At 39.8% G+C, this 19,493-nt stretch overlaps 1 protein-coding gene across 9 annotated transcripts in view; it reads right to left on the reverse strand.

The window, feature by feature from the left end:
• Positions 1 to 17,221: 17,221 nt before the first annotated feature.
• The window catches only part of LOC127467540 (uncharacterized), a 284,446-nt gene continuing 282,174 nt past the window's right edge, over positions 17,222 to 19,493 (reverse strand). For 8 of the 9 annotated variants that reach the window (XR_007903164.1, XR_007903161.1, XR_007903167.1 and 5 more), the window contains one exon: positions 17,223 to 18,208. The gene's annotated coding sequence lies outside the window, so the exon portion shown is untranslated. Of the gene's footprint in view, positions 18,209 to 19,493 lie in introns of all 9 variants that reach the window. The other variant, XR_007903162.1, reaches the window with a different exon arrangement.

Below are 19,493 nucleotides of genomic sequence, written 5' to 3' on the forward strand. Positions count from 1 at the left end.
CCAGCATCTCCATCCACACATCCATAGCATGCACAGAGAACAGCCTGTATGCAAGAGTCCTGTGACGGATAATGGTGCAGGTCCACCAATTTTTGCAGCTAGCCTCATTTATTTATTTATTTATTTATTTATCTATTTATTATTTATTTATTTATTTTATTGTGAGATTGCCTAGAAAGAAGAGTGACAACAGGAAACACAGATGGGGCGAGTCCCAGCACCACTGCAGTGTGTGCTGCCAGATAGCAAGAACCTGCAGCCTCAGAAAAACAGGTACACAACTCCTACACCAATGGTCTTGTGCTTCTCTGGAAAACACTCTGGGATGTGCCAGCTTTGGGAGAGAAATCTCCCTTACTCTTTTAAGGGTAGAAAAAACCTGCCTCATCCCATGGACAAAGTAAGGAAATATCTGTTAGTGAAATTTTGTGGAATTTCCCTTCAATTGATAGCTTTTATTGCAAGTCTTTAATAGACAGAAGAGGGGGTTATGTCCTGGCTTGAAATTACTAAAACTGCAATACCACATCATGCTGCATATAAATGCTGGAAAAGAGGACATTTGAGAACTGGGCTGAAGAAAATGGTGGCTCTTCCTCTTTCTCAGACCTGATTTTGTGAGCTTAAAGGTCCATCTGGTGAGATGCTGCACTGCCCGCTCCCACCTCAGGGTCTGGAGTGATGGGCTCCAGTGGCAGGTGCTCAGCACCTCCAGTCTGGACTCTCCTTCTCCCAGAGGAGAAAAGGAAAATCGGGGAGGTAAATACAGAAACAATATGGCAGCTCCTTGCAGCTTTGCTCCCTCTCCGCAGGTACCAGCCTAAGATGGGGCACTGTGTGCTAAAGCAGACCTCTTGTAAATATTTCATATTCCTGAGTCAAGCAAAAAAGGCCTGTCACCACCCTGTGCATTTCTATTATTTAAAGGGTCACTAATCAAGCAGTGAACTTACCTTTCCAACAAATCTACACACCAGACAATCAATATTCATCTGCTACTAGTGATACCCTTCCTCCACCCGCCCAGCATGTGGATGCAAGCAGCACTGTCCCCCTCCTCACTGGGGATTAGCACAGCCTGGGCAATGAGCCCTGAGGACTCAGGAGGGTGTGCTGTGTCCAGTATCCCTGGGAAAATGTTTGGAATAGTTGCCAACCGCCGCAGTAGGTACAGTAGTGGCAGGACTAGGAAGGGTTAAAGTTTTGTCTGTGACACTGAAATTGAGGCCAGCTGTAGGTCATATTCATGTCCCAGTCACAGGAAAATGAACCTGTGAGACAGAACCTAATTATCTGCTAAACCAAAAGCCAGTCTCAGTTCAATAACTTACGACAGAGCTGGCAGCCAGATATAGCGTTGTCATGGTAACGCCGAAAAAAAATCCACTGCAGTAGAGAACAAGAAGGAAAAGAAGGAGACTGTAACCCTAAATATGCTGTAGCCGTTTGATCTTGGACAAGTGGATATGTCTAAAGAGCCAGATTGTTACAACTGTCTATCCACTTTAATATCCTCTATAATTACTGAAATGAAAAATGCAATTACAGTGTGCTCTGAGCTAAAAACCAGGAGTAACTGGCTAACTGGGAATTAATTTTAGAGGGAACAATATCAGTTTCTTTCCCCTCTTAACACACACGGACTGAGAAGTACGTGGGGGTTGGAGAGCACAGATGCCTTCTTCCTGCTAGTCCAAAATCACGGCATGCCAATCAAACCCTTAGTTTTGCCTATCACCTTCCCCTCCTCCCTCTTCTTCCATCCACAATCCATTACAGACCAGGGAAAAGTTCAGTAGAGCAAAGCAGCAAAGATCTTGCTTTGGGGACTGTAATGTCTGACCTACATGAAGTTATGGGTAAGATGAGTTAAGCTTGCAATGTCCTGAGCATGGCCCCTTACACGAGACACACAACAGGTCACAGCACTCCACAATGGACTCCAGGGAGTCATGGGGCGAGGGATCCCATCCTCCCAGGGTGCTCCTACTAGGAGTTAAGCGCGGCCAGCTGGATGTGGGGCTTTTCCCAGCTCAAGACAAAAGATGCTGTCCTTGAGTGGTTCCCCAAGCTGGACAGCCACACAGTGACAGACCAGCAGCTTGGCTGTGGACCACCACCACCCTGGTCTGCCTTGGCACACCTGCCAAAAAGTTTACGACAAATCAGACAGAAGTACACACCAAACACAAAATCAAACGTGTGTTTTGAAACATATATTTAAAAAGTTATATATGCATATGTATATTTATATGTGCATACACTGCTTGCTTCTCTGAGGACCACAAAACCCATCTTCCATCATTTTGGTCAGGGATGCAGATTTGATGTCAAAAAGATCAGCAGTGATTCCATGAAAGAACACTTATCTGATTATGCGAGTGCATATCAATGCAAATGCAAATATAAATGTAAATGAAACATTATGGTTAGAAGAGAACAATTAAACCGAACAGGCCACTTATTTGGGTCAGCACTTCTGTGTTGGTGTTTCCAGCTTGCTGCCAGGGATATCTGTGCTATCCAGAGCAGCTTGCTGAACAGTGAGACTTCATTCCCAGATGCTACAAACTGCATGGTTTCAGACTCTCACACAGGCATGCTATTCAGACTCAAATTGTTCTTGCCATTACTAATTATATGAGAGACTTCTGAAAAAACAGTAGTATTTCAGGTGGTTAGGACAACAAAATCATTTCCAGCCTGAGAGTGTGATTAGGAAATATTTTTGCCCTCATATTTTTACCCTACACAGGCTTTCTTTCTTCTGTCTGGACAACTGAAGTCCAGATTTGGCATCTCTTTTTCAGAAAAAAAACTCTTATGATGTCTGGACAAGAAATAGTGATTTAAGTATGGTGCCTTCTGAAGAAGGTTATGTATCAATCACTACTGCACAGTGCTATGTAATGAAAAGGAAATCCATTAAGCAGTATGTTGTTGGTATTCTACCTTAAAAAAAAAAGTAAAAAAAAAAACCCAACAAACCAACCCACACCCCACAAAACTCCACAGACAACATATCATGTAGATGAACATACCTCCATATAGTTTGAGACCAGCATCCTGATCTTGTAAATACTTACCATTAGTACCTACTCCAGTGAGTAGTTCAGTTGAGGTAGTAGAAGTGTCTGGTATCTATACAGAGGTGCAGCATGACCTTTCCACACATACACAGGCTTTGTTGGCAGTAATGCAGATCAAAGGATGTCCATGGCACTATTTTCAGTGAGCCAGCCTGATAGTTGGCATACGTGAGGTCTGCTAAAATCTGTGGGCCTGAACCTGATTATGGGGTCACTAATTTGACCTTGTTTTCGTCATAGGATATATAAAGGACCTTGTGGTGCTTTTCTTTCTTTGATCTCCATGTTTCTGAAATGTTAGCAACTTGCTTTTCAACCGGTCTAAGAACGTGCAGTGTCTTCAAATTTTAGGAAATTTTAGGAAAATGTCTTCTGTATCTGCTGGAAATTGGCTTTAATGCTCTGTTTTTCAGCTTTCAAGGATCTAACTTTGTAAATTGATAACTAATTTTTGAGATAAATTTCTCAACAAGGCCTCTGAATCTTAATATAATGAACACTCACAGGAAACTCCGAGGATGCAAATAATGCAAAAACAGAAAAACTATTGGGGAAAGGTAACATTCACTTCAACACAAGGAACAGAAATTCTGCTCCCATTTAAAAAAGCAAAACAAAAAATACCCTGGTCTTCACACATGGGATAAGGAACAAAATCTTGACTTTGCTACTCAGTTGTGTTTGTTTCCCACCTGAGTCTGCAGACACTTTGAGACAATATTTCTCAAAATGGTGGACTGCCCTTTCCCTCTCACTTATATGGACCTGCTGAGGAAAGACAGGCTCATCCAGCAGATGAGGCAAAGAAGAGCCCCAGTGTGGGTCTGCTGAACCTCTGTGCAGCAGAGCTGCCTCTGCTCACTGGGAATCTGATAGGGCCACTATTACGACTGGAAATTTTTCAGGAAAGGAAGCAACCACCCTCACCTGTGATGTTGGCAGCACATTCATCACTAACAAATCCCTGGGCTGTACACTTTAAACTGCTCATTGTAGCTATGAAAGGGCTAAGCGAGAGTACTGACATAGTATATGTTTACACAGCTGAAATCCAAACGTGTGCCTCAGTTGGTGTTCTGACATTTGTTGAAAACATACCAAAAAAAAAAGGCCAACTTATGAAAAACGAGAACACCATTTTGTCATGGCAGAAACATTACAGACAGTTATTGGTCAAAAAGTCTGTCTTTTTAACATCACCATTGAAGGAATAAAGAATAAAGTAAAAAGAGAGAAATCGTGATCTGACAATTATAGCAGTAATAACAGTGGTCAAATGCTGTCTTGTGTCTGTGTATGAACTCCAGCTTACATAAACCTGAGTTATAACAAGTATCCACTGACATATTTTACTTTCTGCGCTTTTATCCAATCTCCCCCTGAAAATATAAACTCAAAAAATGAAGCTGGTTGTAATAGACATACTGGAGTAGTTTGAGGGAGATACTTTTCTGAACAAAATGCATAGTTTGTGAAGTTCATAGGAACACAAGAGAATGGGACAGGTAACACAGGACTCAATTTCCTATGTGTTAAGCATCTGTTTCCTTTCATGATGCTTTGGAGTATCTGAGACATCTACATGAGGCCAGCAGATATGTCACACAGTCCAGATGACTTGCCATCTTCTGGAGTGGCTTTACTTGATCTAAACCTCCTGAAATCAGCACTTACTATTACATGTTGAATTTTGGTTATGAAATAAGACCTCAATCACCGTCTTAAAAATGAGGTAACGACTGTGAATTACTTCAGGTAGAGTATTTGGTAACATCACACAATTTACAAATTGTGATGGTATAGTTACTTTAAAAATCTCACATACAGTCTACATGAATCATCTAATAAAGCTGCTATATTAAAAATTAAAATCTCTGTTTAAACTAAGCAGTTAATATTTAAATTCCTGTTCCATTAAAAGTATGCCAGGACAGTTTTGCATCATGTTAAATGACACACAGTGAGGCCACTGGATTTGTTTCTATTTTTGCTGCGGTTTTTAGATCCCTGGCAAACCAGCTAAATATTATATTTCTTTGCTTGAATCTAAACAGAACCTTTCCATCTCTTAATATAGACTATTTAAAACCTTTTTCCAGAGCTAGCATTCTACTTTGATGCAGTCTTCAATGTAAACTTTTCATCTTGTTCTTGATACCCATGACTCGGTAGGCCTGACGTTCTGACAAGGGCTGCTATGGGGAGAAACGCCCTCCAGTGTGCCTTACACTGTCCCACAGGTAATCTGGGGACATGAGAAGTGCAAAAGGATCCAGCTCATAGTATGGAGCTTTTCGGGGTTGGAAATAGCTTAAGTAAGTGTTTTGTAAGGGTGGTGGCCACGCTTCAAAATGTTTAAATTTGATGATGACATCTTAGCAGCTGAAGCCAAAAGCTCCCCTCGACTTTAACAAGGCCAAAGCATTCCTTTGTGGAAACTACAAGGCTGCAAGATGCCTCTGTCTTCCAGGGCATGATTTGCGCTGATAAAAACAGTCATGAGAACATCACAGTGCCAAATGTCACAGTTCTGATCTAATCCACCTTAAAGTCTCTCCGTTGTACAGAACAGTGTGTGGCTGGAAAAGTTTGCCAATAAGCTGTATGTATCAGAAAAAAAACATTGGCCCCAGGTAAAATCTGTCATATAACTGCACATTACAAATTTTACCTGTCAAGAAAACACTTAGGGAAAACAAATTAAGCGAGCATAATTATGCAGGTTGTGTAGAGGTGTTGTGCCTTGGAAATCCATGCAAACCACTTGCTCCAATATTTTCTCAGTCTTCCTTGAATGCAAATGGATCTGCAGAACATAGAGAGATATTTGTGACCAAGAAAAGATACCATTGTCATCATATGAAAAGGGTTCAGCACAAGTAATTAAACAAATGTACAGAAGAAAGGAAAAAATTCTGCCCAGGGTGCTTAAACAGGTTGGTACCACCTATCAGTCACTGCACTGAATTCTGCAGGAGACAGAAAAAAACCCCACAACAGAGAAGTATTGCTTTACTTGTCCTGATCTTATCCCTGTCCTTTTCCCTGGGCATGTGCTAGTGGCTACTGTCAGAGAGAAAAGATTCTGGGCTAGATGCTAGCAATTTGCTAGATTGTTAGCATTTCTTTCCACACCAGTACCCTGTCTTTTACTGCCTCTTAAGATGTGCTGCGATAAAGCCGACGGACAGTGTCTAGACAGCACATAGCTACGGCCTTTGGAAGGCATTCGATGCACTCGGGTGGTGTTATACATGCATGGTTTTAATGAGGTTCTTACAGGTTTTTCAGGAGCATTGTGCAGCAGGCAAGAGACACGAAAAGAGAGAAAAATCCTTACCTTTGATTTCACACCTGTTGCTATAGACACCGCTACGTGTTTCGCACTATCCTGTTTAAGGGTCTTAAACAAGGAATGGCCATCAGGTATTTTTAATCCTCTGTATGCTAAGGACATTTTTCCTTTTTCAGTTTCACACAGGAATGTATCTATTGGCAAATTTAGGCACAGCTTACTCATTTGGCTTAGATTCTCATGTAGGCATTACCTTACGCCACCTTCCTTTTTTAGTCAAAGTGTCATCTAGATTGTCTTGTTTTGCCAAGTAAGAAAACTGAAAATTTGCAGTGTCGTAGCTCCTTGTGAAAGTATTGGAAAGAATATTTCAAGGTCGGTTTTGGACCTTCAGTCACTGGAGGTCTGATGCCACCTCAATAGCTTCAGCTGAAGCACTGGTTATGTGTACTACCCTGCCTGTGACACAAGGGAGATGCTCCCACAGCCAGCCTTCCTCCAAAAGAGCTGTTGAGCTACGTATCGGAACAGTTGGAGCAAAGCAAATTTGGGATTGTATTTACTTACACTTAGTGCGACAGTACCGTGGGTGCTACAAGCACTAAGCTCATTCCCCTCCCTCCTTGAGTGGGGAGTGTCTTGTCTTTACAGCACATCCTCACGAACCAGGCAAAAGGGAAAAAAAAAAAAAGAAAAAAGAAAAAACAGAAAAGGCAACTTTAGTTTCATTTTCTTGGGTTTCTTTCTCTCTATTGACATAATAAAAAGTGCAGTTGGTTTTTTTAGAACTTCTGGGCCATTTTAGGTGCAAAAAGGCAGTTAGAAGCATGACAACTTATTGCACAATGGGAAGTCCTGGTGCACCAGCACTGCCACCTCTTTGGAGCACCCCCTGGGTGTTCACATCCAGGTGAGCAGGACTGTGAGATCACATGCTCTGAGCTGTGCCTTTTCTTCCTGCCAGTGCAGGTTAGCTACTGCCTTTGGAGGTGGGAAGAAGGTAAGGCAGCTAAAGCAGCTGTGCCCATCACCTTCAATAGGCTGTCAGAAAAGGGCTTTCTTTCCCCACTCCTACATGGTACAAGGCTCCGTGATGCACTCCTTACACACAGGCATTTCTGTAATTCTAAACTGCATGTAGGAAACAAAAGTCATTGTATAACACAAGTAAACCTTTAAACCTTTATCAGGATCATGGAAATTCTGAATAAGACACAAAAAAAAAAAGAACACATTTGGAGTATCCCAAGATTTGTGAAATGAAATTGATTTCCATTCAAATCAGGTCTTTTACTCTTCTTGAAAATGTCAAGGTGTCAGCCTTGGCCATTACCAGGCTGTGATTTATAGTTGAGGCAAAGCGATAATACTCAGGTGACTGTCTGGAACTGTACTGCTGTGTCTGGAAAGGCTACAGATGACAGCTACCTCCATTCTTAACCAACTTGCATTGCTTATCTAAGATCAGTCTTCCCCCCATCCCTCCTCCCGAAACCCATGATATGAAAATGATAAAACATGTAGGCTTGAAGATTTACTGAGATCAGGTAAATAAGCTTTGTGAAGGGACTAGGTTACAGAACTTTGGAGAAACACATTAAAAATAATCCTTTAGCTAGCTATATCCTAGCTGTTTGGATGAATACCTGTAAAATGTGAGACTGATTGCCTGGTTTGAACACATGGGTATGTTTTAATCCATCTGTAGGATCTATTTCTGTAATACTGGAAACACAAAAAATGCTGAAACCAAGTAAGCTTTCAAATAGTAAGAATAATACAGCTGCTGTAATTTCCTTCTGAAATTAACAATTTATTCAATAAATAGATTAATGGATGTCAAAAATTACCTGGCTAATAATCAGTCAAAGACTGATAAGCTAATTCTGTTATTTCTCCTATTGACATAAGGTTTTGCTTAAATAAAGGCAACAGAAGTTCTTAACAGTTTAGGTGATAAACTCCTACTAATTTTAGCTGGAATTGGGCACCTTCAAATACCTCAGACAAGCATTTTTCAAATCTATTTCTCTCTTTATTTCTTCAGCTACACTTCTGGTCTTAGCATAGTGAAGTGAAAAAGAGAATAAACAAGATAAATGAGTAAATCAAACAAAAGAAAAGAGGAATTACTGGTACAACTAAAAATACCATTCCTGATACCAGATCATTCCTTCCGATATTAGTATTTGCAGAGGATATTGACAAAATGGGAAAGGTTCAAACAAGAGCAAGCAACATGATCTTATCTTTCCAAAAACCTTAAAATAAGACAATGAAGACAATCTCATTAGATTTTCAATGAAAAACTAATGGTGGTGGAAAGAAGTAAATGACCATTTAAATTGTCAGGAAAGTTTTTAGTAGCTGGAAGCTGATTCTAAACAAGTTCTAATTAGAAATAAAGCCTATGTTTTTAATAGCGATGTAATAGACTACTGGGAGACTGTTCCAGGGGGTTATTACGGATTCTCTGCCATCCCAAATCCTAAATATACATGCTAACCAAACAGAAATTGTTGGTGTTGATGTGGGAGTTGCTTGGTGAATGCTTTGGCATGTTTTATGGAGGAAGTCAGACTAGATGATTGAGTTTGCCTTGGCAGCGGACGTGATATTTCTGCTGTGTGTGGGAGATACGAGGGAGGAAAGGGGAGGGAAAAGGAAAGAAGAAGGACGTGCCTGGCTGTATTTCTTGCCTAGTCTACGTAAGGTGCAAGCCTTGTGTGATACCATGTTTCCTGGTTCAGTGAACGGCACATGGTACCTGGAAGCAGGGAGGAGACAGGAGGGTATTCAGCCACAGGTTTTACCACAGGGCAGGAGAGTCTGCAAATTGTCTCAGAAGACTACTGCAGATACTAAGCTCTGCTGTCACTTCACAATCTGAGCTGGGTGCCAGCTGGAGGATTTTTTTCGCCATATTGAAATCTTTCCAAATTGAGACACACATTAGACTGCTTTATAGAAAAATGTTGACCCAGGGACCCTCTGTGGATTTAGTCTTTTGCACGTTTTTTTGCCTTACTTGCTATTGCAGAAGATCAGGACCTTTAAAAATATTAACCTGAAAAAATGTAAATGTGCATGCCAAAACAAATCTGAAGTGTTTTGATGGAGACTAGATGAATAATGGGATGAGAGATCCCATAGCTTGTTCAGATGCAACCCTCTCTCTTCCCAACCACTGCACTAAGTTACTGTGAACAACTGAAGAACAAACAGCAGAAATAAGATTCTAAAAGAAGTGTGTAAAATGTCCCCTCACACTGCCACACTTCATCACGACCTCCTACTGGCCACTGAGTGCTTTGCTAATATTTGCTTTATACTCTGGTCTTGGAGATCTAATCAAAGTCAAGGTCCCACCATGTTCCCATTAGTGAGTGGTGGTCCCCACATGAAGACCCCGTGGTCTGCCTGGACAACACTGGGCGAGTGGCAGGGAAGGAAAGTAAAGGTTGTCTCCCTGAAACAGAGCTCGAGAGAGCTTGTTTGCATTCATACTGGGTGCCAGGAAGCGACCCTAAGCCTTTAGCCATCGATGCAGGAAAGAAGAGCACGTAGGCAGCAGCCTGGAAACATTTCAAAGGTTTATAAAAGTGTTAGTTATTGCATGTAGTAATTTTGATTTCCCACTAGCATTTAGGGAATGATTACCAAATTTCAGAAAGCCAAGCTGCAGCCTTTGGAATTTATTAACTCGTAAAAGCCTACCAAACCTCAATACTCAGATACTGGCAACACCCACAAGAAATCTAACCCCTGAGTCAGTCAGGAGAGGTTTCCAATACTGCATGGGTAACCTGTTGCACTTTTAAACATACAGTCATTGCTTAAGAACCCGGTGCCTCAATGACTCCTAAAATATCAATGTTTTGACCATAGTCCTCTATTTCAGAAGGAGACATAAGTTTAAGAATTAATATCCAAAATAATATGCCAACATAATAAACACCAAAAAAGCATGGCCTCCTAGGTTTATTTAAAATCTAACAGTAAATCTAACTCCTTGAATACTCCACTGTGCGTGTATAAATAACATCAGCAGGAGCTATAAGCACTGTGTATCCTCAGGCTTGTGACAAATCTTCCCAACAGAGAGATGAACCCTTCACTTTGCAGCGAAAAGCTGTAAATCCCACCACAAAATGGCTGCACCGGCCATTTCACATCCTGGGTTTGCCACTGGGATGTTGGGCGGGATAGGAACGGAGAGGTGCTGTGCATGGCTGGTGCTGTGCCTGGATAAGGCTCACAGCAGCTGCTGCAGGATGGCAGGCACTGTGAAAGTCCATGGACCAGAACCGCCTGCCCGCCTGCTGTATGCCCAAAGCAGAACCAGGCTCCTCGAGGATAAGGACTGATTGTCAAAACCTCTGGAAATATCAATCTGAATAAATGCTGGCAGCAAATGTTTCTTGCACACCACTAGCAGAAACTGCCTCTGCTGAAGAGTGCAGCAGAAAGTTATTCCATAGCCCACCTTCCCCAAATCACAGTTATTAAATCTGATGTTCCACAAATGAACCTCTGATCTGATCGTGCAGAGAGCAGGGCTATTATGCTCCAAAAGGAGCAAGAAGTTGACCTTTATCTGAAAAACTGCAACTAGCAACTGAAAACATAACCTCTGACAGCTTGTTGTTTCTGAACAGGGTCAAGGGAGGAGAGGCAGATTCTGCAAAAATTTACAAGTAGGGGTGATTTATACATCCTTCATATTCAGGATGAAGGACTACTGTGAAGAGAAATGCAAAAAGTGGGAGCAAGGCTAATTTAAACTCTCAGGATAACAAAGCTGGCATCTTGTAGGGCCCTACAGTGGGGCTGTGGAAGGGACTAAAAGAGATGATCACCATATTGGAAGAGAAGAAAAGGGGAGAGGTGACAGTTACGCAGTAGTAATATTGTGAATCTATTTCACAGAATAACTTTAGAGAGAAAGCAACAAACTTGTCTGATTCTTCAGCATATCTATACCAACATGGACGGAAATGTTTTAGAAGTAGAGAGAGCTAGAAATTATGGTAAGATCCCACAATCAAATTTATTTCTAGACACAAAGTTGTTCCTTACACTTCAAAGGCAGTTTGCAGAGGAGAGAGAGTACAGGGGAACAGACAGCGAACCATGAAGACTTTTCCACTGCCAACTGTCTCACTTGTATGAAAATCAGTATATAAATTGGAAAAACAGAATTTACTTCTTTATGCATTGAAGATACTCACTCCATCTGATTTACCATCATCTGATGGAGATGCTCTGAGTGAAGGGACGCATTATGAAGAAAAGCATTCTACTAGGAAAGGCTTGAGTTTGAAATTAAATCCTCTGCAAAACTTTTCAAGAAGTATTTACCTTCACTGAAGTCTTTTCATGGCCCTGCTTATTTCTACTTTAAACTTCTCATTTATTGTACTTTAAGCCCCATCAGTGAATGTAAATGGGGTTTCACTATACGTTTAGTGCATTCAAGCATTCTTTGTTACAGTTCCCACCCTGCCGCATTATGTGAGCTCTGCCACGGAAGTCCAGCAGTCGGTTTGTTTTCTGCTATTAATAAAAGAACCTACTTTTCCCCACTTCTTTGAAGAAGTTGAAAGGGCTACATGTTAGAGGGGGAGGTGGTGGGGAACAGACTGTGGTGTAATCCCCAAACGCAAATGCTGTCTAGATTAGAAACCTCCCTGAAGAAAATTTACAAATGCTAAGACTGTGCTTTTTGTGTGATGAACACTAGAGCAATAACTTAGCCACATACTGGGTTCTGCCTAATGCTTAAGGAGCCTACTAGGTGAAAGGAATTAAATGAAAAAAAAAATCTTCCAGTTGGCACTGTGCCCATGCCATCTAACCCTTTCGGTATCCACTGACTTACTAATGCAACTATTTTCATTTTTTCATATGTATTTCATCACTGAGGTAACTTAATATAATACTTGGGAATCTGTTAAAATAATAATAACAAACACACTAATGGGATTTACACACTGCCAGTGTTTTTACATAGTCCGGGAAAAGCTTAATTAAAGGGGTGGGACGTGTCTCTGCTGAATAGCTGTTTTTCCTTCATACCTTCCCATGCATGACACGCACACATCCAAGAAAAGAAGTTGGGGGTGGTGGTGGTGGAAGAAAACCACCCAAAACCAAAACCAAAATTACCAGCCCTAAACTACTCAGCACAACCTTGTTGATTTGCTTGGCCATTTAAATAAATGAATATGTTCCTTGTAGAGAATCACGGCCCTGGTGCAACAGCTAACGAGTAAAAGGAAAGTACAGAATATCATCTGCCTTTTTCCCTATAGGATATTCATAGAGTTCAAAGTATCATTACCGTATCTAGTTTATCACACAATTACAACTAATCCTTAACTCCTAAATAAGTAGGAACAGGCATAAAAATTGCATTTCTGAAAGCTTACTAGATAAACTTTAGTCTATAATCAACTGGATGATTCTATGATTAATTTTAAATCCTCCTTAATAGGTTAAAGACGTTTATAAAGATGAAATAATTTTATCCGTGTTGATCTCATTAATCTTACGTTCTCTTAGTCTCCAAGGCTTCCATATTCCATCCACTTGTTGCTACTCAGACACTGCAATTAAAGCATTGCTTTGCACATCAGTCAATTGTGCTGGACTCACCGTGTAAGAATAACTCAAGTGTTGCCAAGGAATGGAACGACGTAGCATCCAACAAACTCTGAAGATGCCTATTGTAATCATCAAACAATGAAAAACTTTAACAAGGTGATGAATGTCTCAGATATGTTGTTTGGACAAAAATACTTTAAATGAACATAAAATAAACCAACTTATAATCGAGCGATACAGTTTCAGCTAGTACTTTTATAGTATTCCAGATATTTTTTCCCATTGTCTGTATCTATCTGACTACCTAGCTAGTTATAGACCTTAGGCGTTCTTTAATTCTGTTTTTTCTTGGTAGGCTACAGTTGGTCCCTAAGAGGAGATGACTGCTTTTCAGTGTGAAATTATGTACCCACTCAGGAATTGAGCCTAATCATCACACGGGCAAATCAAAATGATGGCTACATTTACTGCCTGCAGAATTTTCTTCTGCACTGCATATTAACACACTGAAAATGTTGTGTTAGCTTATTGTGAACGTGCCGATTTTCATTACCCAGGGAAAGGCAGAACATCTTCTGTTAAACTTCATTGACATTTTTCATCAAATGAACAGAGCAATGCCCCGAAATGTGTTAATTGTAGATTCTTGTTATACAACTTTGAGTAAAATATTCTTTCCTCTAATTCCACCAGTAATTAACTTGGAGTGGAATTCCCTTGACTCATGTAACAGTCTTCAGCACTGTATTAATGGATCCGAGAGTTTATGTGGTTTGAAAAGGAATCCTGCCCCATACATGTAATATTATATTAAGGTGCTAAAGACTTTCAGGTTAATGAAAAGAATTGATCAAATCACTCCATCTTGAGCTATAAGCATTTTTTTTTAAAATTGTATTGTTTTGGTTAAATATGAAATGGTATCTTGTTGAAACTTAAAATGCTTCTAAAATGAAGCTCTGGAAAATTGTTGCATCTCCCATGAAGACTAAAAATTAAAGTAGACAATTATCATAATAATAACTCAATTGTACATGTCAGACAAAAGAGAAGCTAATACTTCCCTCTGCTTTTTGACTGATGTTTTTGTTGGGCTGTAGCTAAACAGCACTTTAAGTTGACAGTAAATTAGCAAACAATATGAGAGAGGAAAAAAGAAAAAAAATCATGTAGGGGTTAAGATGTTTATGTAAAACAGTGATTTTCCTTTTTAAAATTAAAACGTACAAATAAGCTGGTGTCAGGGACTAGGTGATCCTTCATTTCCACCGCATTGAGCAGGCTCACATCAGCAGCAGACAGCCGTTAATATATGCGTCTGGCTCAGTCTGGTCTACCAACTAGGAATTCATCGAATTGTTAATATCATTCCTTTTTTGTATGCACCACACATCATTTTCACTCTCTCTCTCTCTCTCTCTTCCTCCCCCTTTGCAAGAGCTTGTGTTTTGGTTTTTTGTTTTTGTTGTAGCACAAGCTGATTACTCTGAAATCACATATTAAATAGCATTTAAATGCATTTTGCACTGAAACAACATCAAGTCATATAGAAATGAGAGTATATTGAAATTCTGTACATATATCTAAGCATAGCATATTGAAGATGATGCTTTCTATTTATTTATGCTAATAGAGACAGCTTTCATATACTGTCACAGGGTAAATAAGACTGCTTTCTATATGGTGTCTTTAGGCATTGTCACATAGCCCCAGGACTATATCTTAGTCTTGGTGGGAATTTTGCCCGAGTGGAGACCGTGATTCTCCCTCCCCTTCATCCACCTCTGCCCTACCTGTGTACCTGAGGTTGGCTTGGCTGTGTTGAGACTGGGGAAGAAGAAAGAGGAGGAAAACAGGAAGGCAATGCACCAACTTTTTCATCTCTATGGCAAGGGGCAGCACTGAGTACAATGGGCAGAGTAGAGCCACTGGAGTCATCCCAGTTCAAGCAGTAATGCAGAGGCAGGACTGCCTATTTACAGCTTTTTGCTGTAGCACCAAATACACTAGGCAGGGGTTTCTAATAATTCATTTTCTTCTCGCTCTCAGTGCAGAGTAGAGCATAGTTGCAATCTTCAGACTGACAGACCAAATGTTTCACACTAGAGTTTCACCTTCGCTGCACTCACAGTGTTAAATGCAAAGCAAATTCAGAGTGCTGAATGTGAACTACCCTCATTCAAGTAAATTTTGCCGATTGAAAAATAAATGCAACGAAAATCTTTAATATGCACAGACATGTGCACCGTATAGCTGATTAAATCTATAAGGATTTTTATTTTGATAAATACTATGCGTAATTTAAATTGCATATTGACATGTATATACCAACACGCAATATGGTTTTATCTCATTATGCAGCTTGAATGAACAGAATACCTGTTCAGCTGATCAGTATCTTAAATAATCTGTTTTCAGGATTGAAAACTGCTGTACAGAACACATGTCAATTGCTGCTGAAGGGCTTGAGGAGTGTAGCACCTAGCTGGGTGTGTTTGCCCTTCCTGTACACATTCAGATTGACTTCTCCAATAGTGCCTAAACAGAAGTCAATGTTGAATATCATGTCTGTGTTAAAAAGTTATGTCTGTATCTAAATTTTTGCAAGTCGCTCTTTTGGGTGTTCTTAGCATGTGGGACTGACAGTTTACGAAGAAAAGAATTGCATATTTACAGGAACTGTATCATCATTGTAATTGCTAAGGCAATATTTTTATGACTATTTAAAGACTAATTATATCTTGAGCAACTTGAAAACTATGTACAGCGCACAGTTTCTGTCTCTTAAGAAAACAAGACAAGAAGAAAAAGTATTATACTAACAGATAAGAACCATTTATTTTAACAATAGTGTTGATGCTTACAATAAAACACAATTCCTCCCACGCAAGTGGAAAAAATATACTGCAGCCAAAATACCACTTCTGAAATGAACAAATAGTTTAGATGCCTGATCTGTGTGAAGTCTTTGTTTCAGTGAAGTCTGATGTATCAACAAGGTCTTGCAGCATCTTGGTTAGACACAGGAAACAGAGAAAAATTACTCAGAACTAAACCACCTATAAAATATTAAGAAATACAAATCATATTCTGTGTTGTATATAGGAAGTTTGAGTTTAATGAACAGTGTGCTTGTGAAATACCTTGTGTGCTTGTGAATCTTCTTATGCAAAGTCAGTGAAGTACTTAACACATGAGGGACAATCTAAAGCTCACACTGCTTTTTGTCAGAGGGGTGAAAAATTCAAAAAGTGATGGAGAAGCTAGAAGTTGGGTCTGGTACTTAGAGTACTGGTGGCTCACTTTAAGTTGAACAGGTACAAGAAAGTGATTCTGGGTGCAAAGTGATTTTAATGCTGTAGTATGATTTTTAAACCAATATTCCATCTCAGATTAAAATGTAAATTAAATGAGAGAATATTTTAAATGACATATTGTGTTTTCACTTGGACAAAGAAAAAAGATGGCAATTAACTACAAAATACTCTTTGTCCCATGTTACAGGAAAAGCTAAGCAACAGTTTTCCTGTAGACTGAAATCATTATTCAAACAATAGAATGAATGTTTTCTAGGCCTCAAACATCAGTGTTTTTGTTTTATGTTTTAAAAGTTAATGCTGCAACAGTCAGGATGACTCTATACTTTGTAGTAATTATCAGAATTTTCTATAATAGTAATAGTAATATTATGGTTGAAAGCCTTTTGTATATTTTAGTATCAGTTTTGAGAGGGGGGTTTTGTTGGTTTTGTTGTTTGGGCTTTTTTTTTTTAGGTGCAAACTAGTATTCAGATTAAATTTTAATTCTAAATGTTACATGGCATTTAGTTCAGTTTTCTAAACATATAAATATGTAACTTCCTAATGTTGCACAATGGATAACAGTTGTTTAGATTTTTTTTTTCTTTTTTCTTTTAGGAACAGTTGTGTTGCTTAACATTTGAAATAGGTATCTTTTCCTTTTTACCCTTCGAGACAAGGAAAGCTCCTTTGGTTCTCTAAATTCTGCAGAGAAACAATCACAGTCCAAAGCTGCTGGTTCCCCTCCGCCTAGGTCCCAAGAGCCTGACTTGTGATTGTTGCTAAAAAACCTCACAAGTTAGGGTCTCAGGGACTAGGAAAAGTCCGATATGGTCCAGTAGAATTCATCTTCCAATAAACTGAATTGCTTAGTAGTCATAATCGCTGTCAGCAAAACTTTCACTGCTATTGTTAAAAAAAAAAAAAAACAACAAAAAAACAACCCCCCAAAAAAACCCTAGAAACAACATCCCCCCCAAATCAACAACCCCTCCTTCCCCCCAGATAAACAAACCACAGTTTCAAGTAGGGGGCAGAAAAGATCAAATAAGCAGGCAAGACACATACATACATTCAAACAATGTATCAGCTGACCGAACAGACTTTTCTGAGAGTATAGTCCTTAACTTTTGAAAAGAAAAAACAAAGAACACAGGAAAAAAATCTTCACTGCCACATCTTGCAAGCAGCCATATTATTATAATGCATCTGAGGGAAGCCTCTATAAACGGGTTAAAATCTGCTTCCAGCAGATTTGTACAGTAACAATTTTATTATATTTTCCTTAATGCCTGAAAGAAGGATTAAATGCTTGTTAAGGGGGTTCTAATTGAAATATTTCCCCATTATACTTTCAGTCCTACTGTTCAGGTGGGCCCTGGGTTGCAGAGTACTTTAAACCCATTCACGATGCAAGGATAACCTTTGGGCGTGTATTCACTTTTTGCCTCTTCCCCACGTTCAACATTTAATCCTTCTACAGACTGCTACAAAAAAGCTTCTTCCTTTCCAATGGCAAAACTATACTTCACTCCATAAGCTGCAGAAAACACTGACATGCAGAGATTGTTGTCACTTGAACCAGATTACTCAAAGCACACATAACTTTCAAATACTGTTGATACAGTAAGAAGAAATGCTCGGATTTCCCGAATAATTTTGTTCTGAAGCCGAACACTTTTAATGGCACGACCACAATCCTGAATTACTTTTGCATTCATTCTCCTCCGATCTTTAGCCTTGTTTGCAGAATGAAAAAGAAAATTTCTACTTTAGGGACAAGATCCACCGTGGCTTTTTTTATTTTTTTTTTTCTCTCCATCAGATCCCAGAGCAAAAGAAACAGCAGCCATAAAGGTCCTAGCCACTGGAGCAGAATCTGGCATAGAAAACTCAGTGCTCTTCGGGAAGCCGTTCAGCTTTAAAAAGGAAAAAAAAAAAAAAAGAGAAGAGGGGGGGAAGAATTAGAATCTCTGCTGGTCGAACAGGTGAATCATCCATTTACAAGAAAGCTGTACAGAGTGCTCTGCCGAAGAAAAGATTTGCCAGTGCCCCCCGCCCCCACCCCTGCCCTTCACCCTCCCCTCCACACTGATACTTCAGATTTCAGAACATTTTGGATTATTTAAAATATTATTTCAGCTGATGATATAATGCAACATTATATAAGAGCCGTTTCTTTGTCACTGTGCACCATTCAATCAGTTATGCCTCAGACACAAAATAGTTAAATGAAACAAAATATATATATATGAGAGAGATATATATGTATAGCAGCCCCTAGATTTCATTCAATTTCTTTTTTCAAAGCTGATCATGATTTAACAAACAATTTTGACCACAGCTTTCAAATCAATAATTAGAATGAAAAATCTCTCCCCTCTATAAATATGACATTAACATAATTATACCACCCCCATCGCATAGACCCATCCTCTTTAGGGAATACATCTGATGCTCTGAAGATGGAAATCAGTCAGATTTTAGTTGCTCTCGAACGTACCTTTGCTTCTCACTGACTGACTGGCTTTACCTTCCATGCACACACACAGTCACCAGCACACACACGCACACACACACATACACATGCGCGCGCACATACACACACACACACGCACAAAAAGGCAAGGCAAAGCAGCGGATGCTGACTCAGAGCAGTTGTGTGTGGAGGGGGTGGTATCGGCTGGTATTTTCACTGCACTCATCATTAACATTAACTCACTCTCTAGCATCCACCCTCTCTCAGACCTGCTGGACTGCAGTATTTGCATGACGCTGTCACTCTAGCCCTTGTGGGTCAGATGTTAGAAGAAAAAAAAAAAACAAAACCAAAAAACCTCAAGGCTCTCATAAGGAATGCCTTCATTTCTTCCAAAGGGTCCCTCTTCTTATTTTTCCACCTTTCTACTTCCTCTGTTGCTGTGTCTCAGTTGTTTGACATCTTTCCGGAAGAAAATGTCTTGAGCTGCAATAAGCCAGTAGTCAGTCGGTCCTCCCCTCACCTCACACTCCTATTCCCACCCCCTTTTTTCCTAATCAATAAGACAGATCTCCAAATGCAGTTGTGAAAACAGGCTCTGACACACAGACTTTCATCCTCGATCCTCTGCCTCAGGAATAGCAGGCAACCCAGGCTCACACGTGATGTAGAGAGAAATAATGCCAGTAATTCTTGAACAGTCTTAGGAGTTTATTCTACGCCTT

This window comes from Manacus candei, unplaced genomic scaffold (assembly GCF_025592945.1).
Source record: "Manacus candei isolate 608988 ecotype Guabito, Panama unplaced genomic scaffold, ASM2559294v1 h1tg000014l, whole genome shotgun sequence".
NCBI classification, from domain to species: Eukaryota; Metazoa; Chordata; class Aves; order Passeriformes; family Pipridae; genus Manacus; species Manacus candei.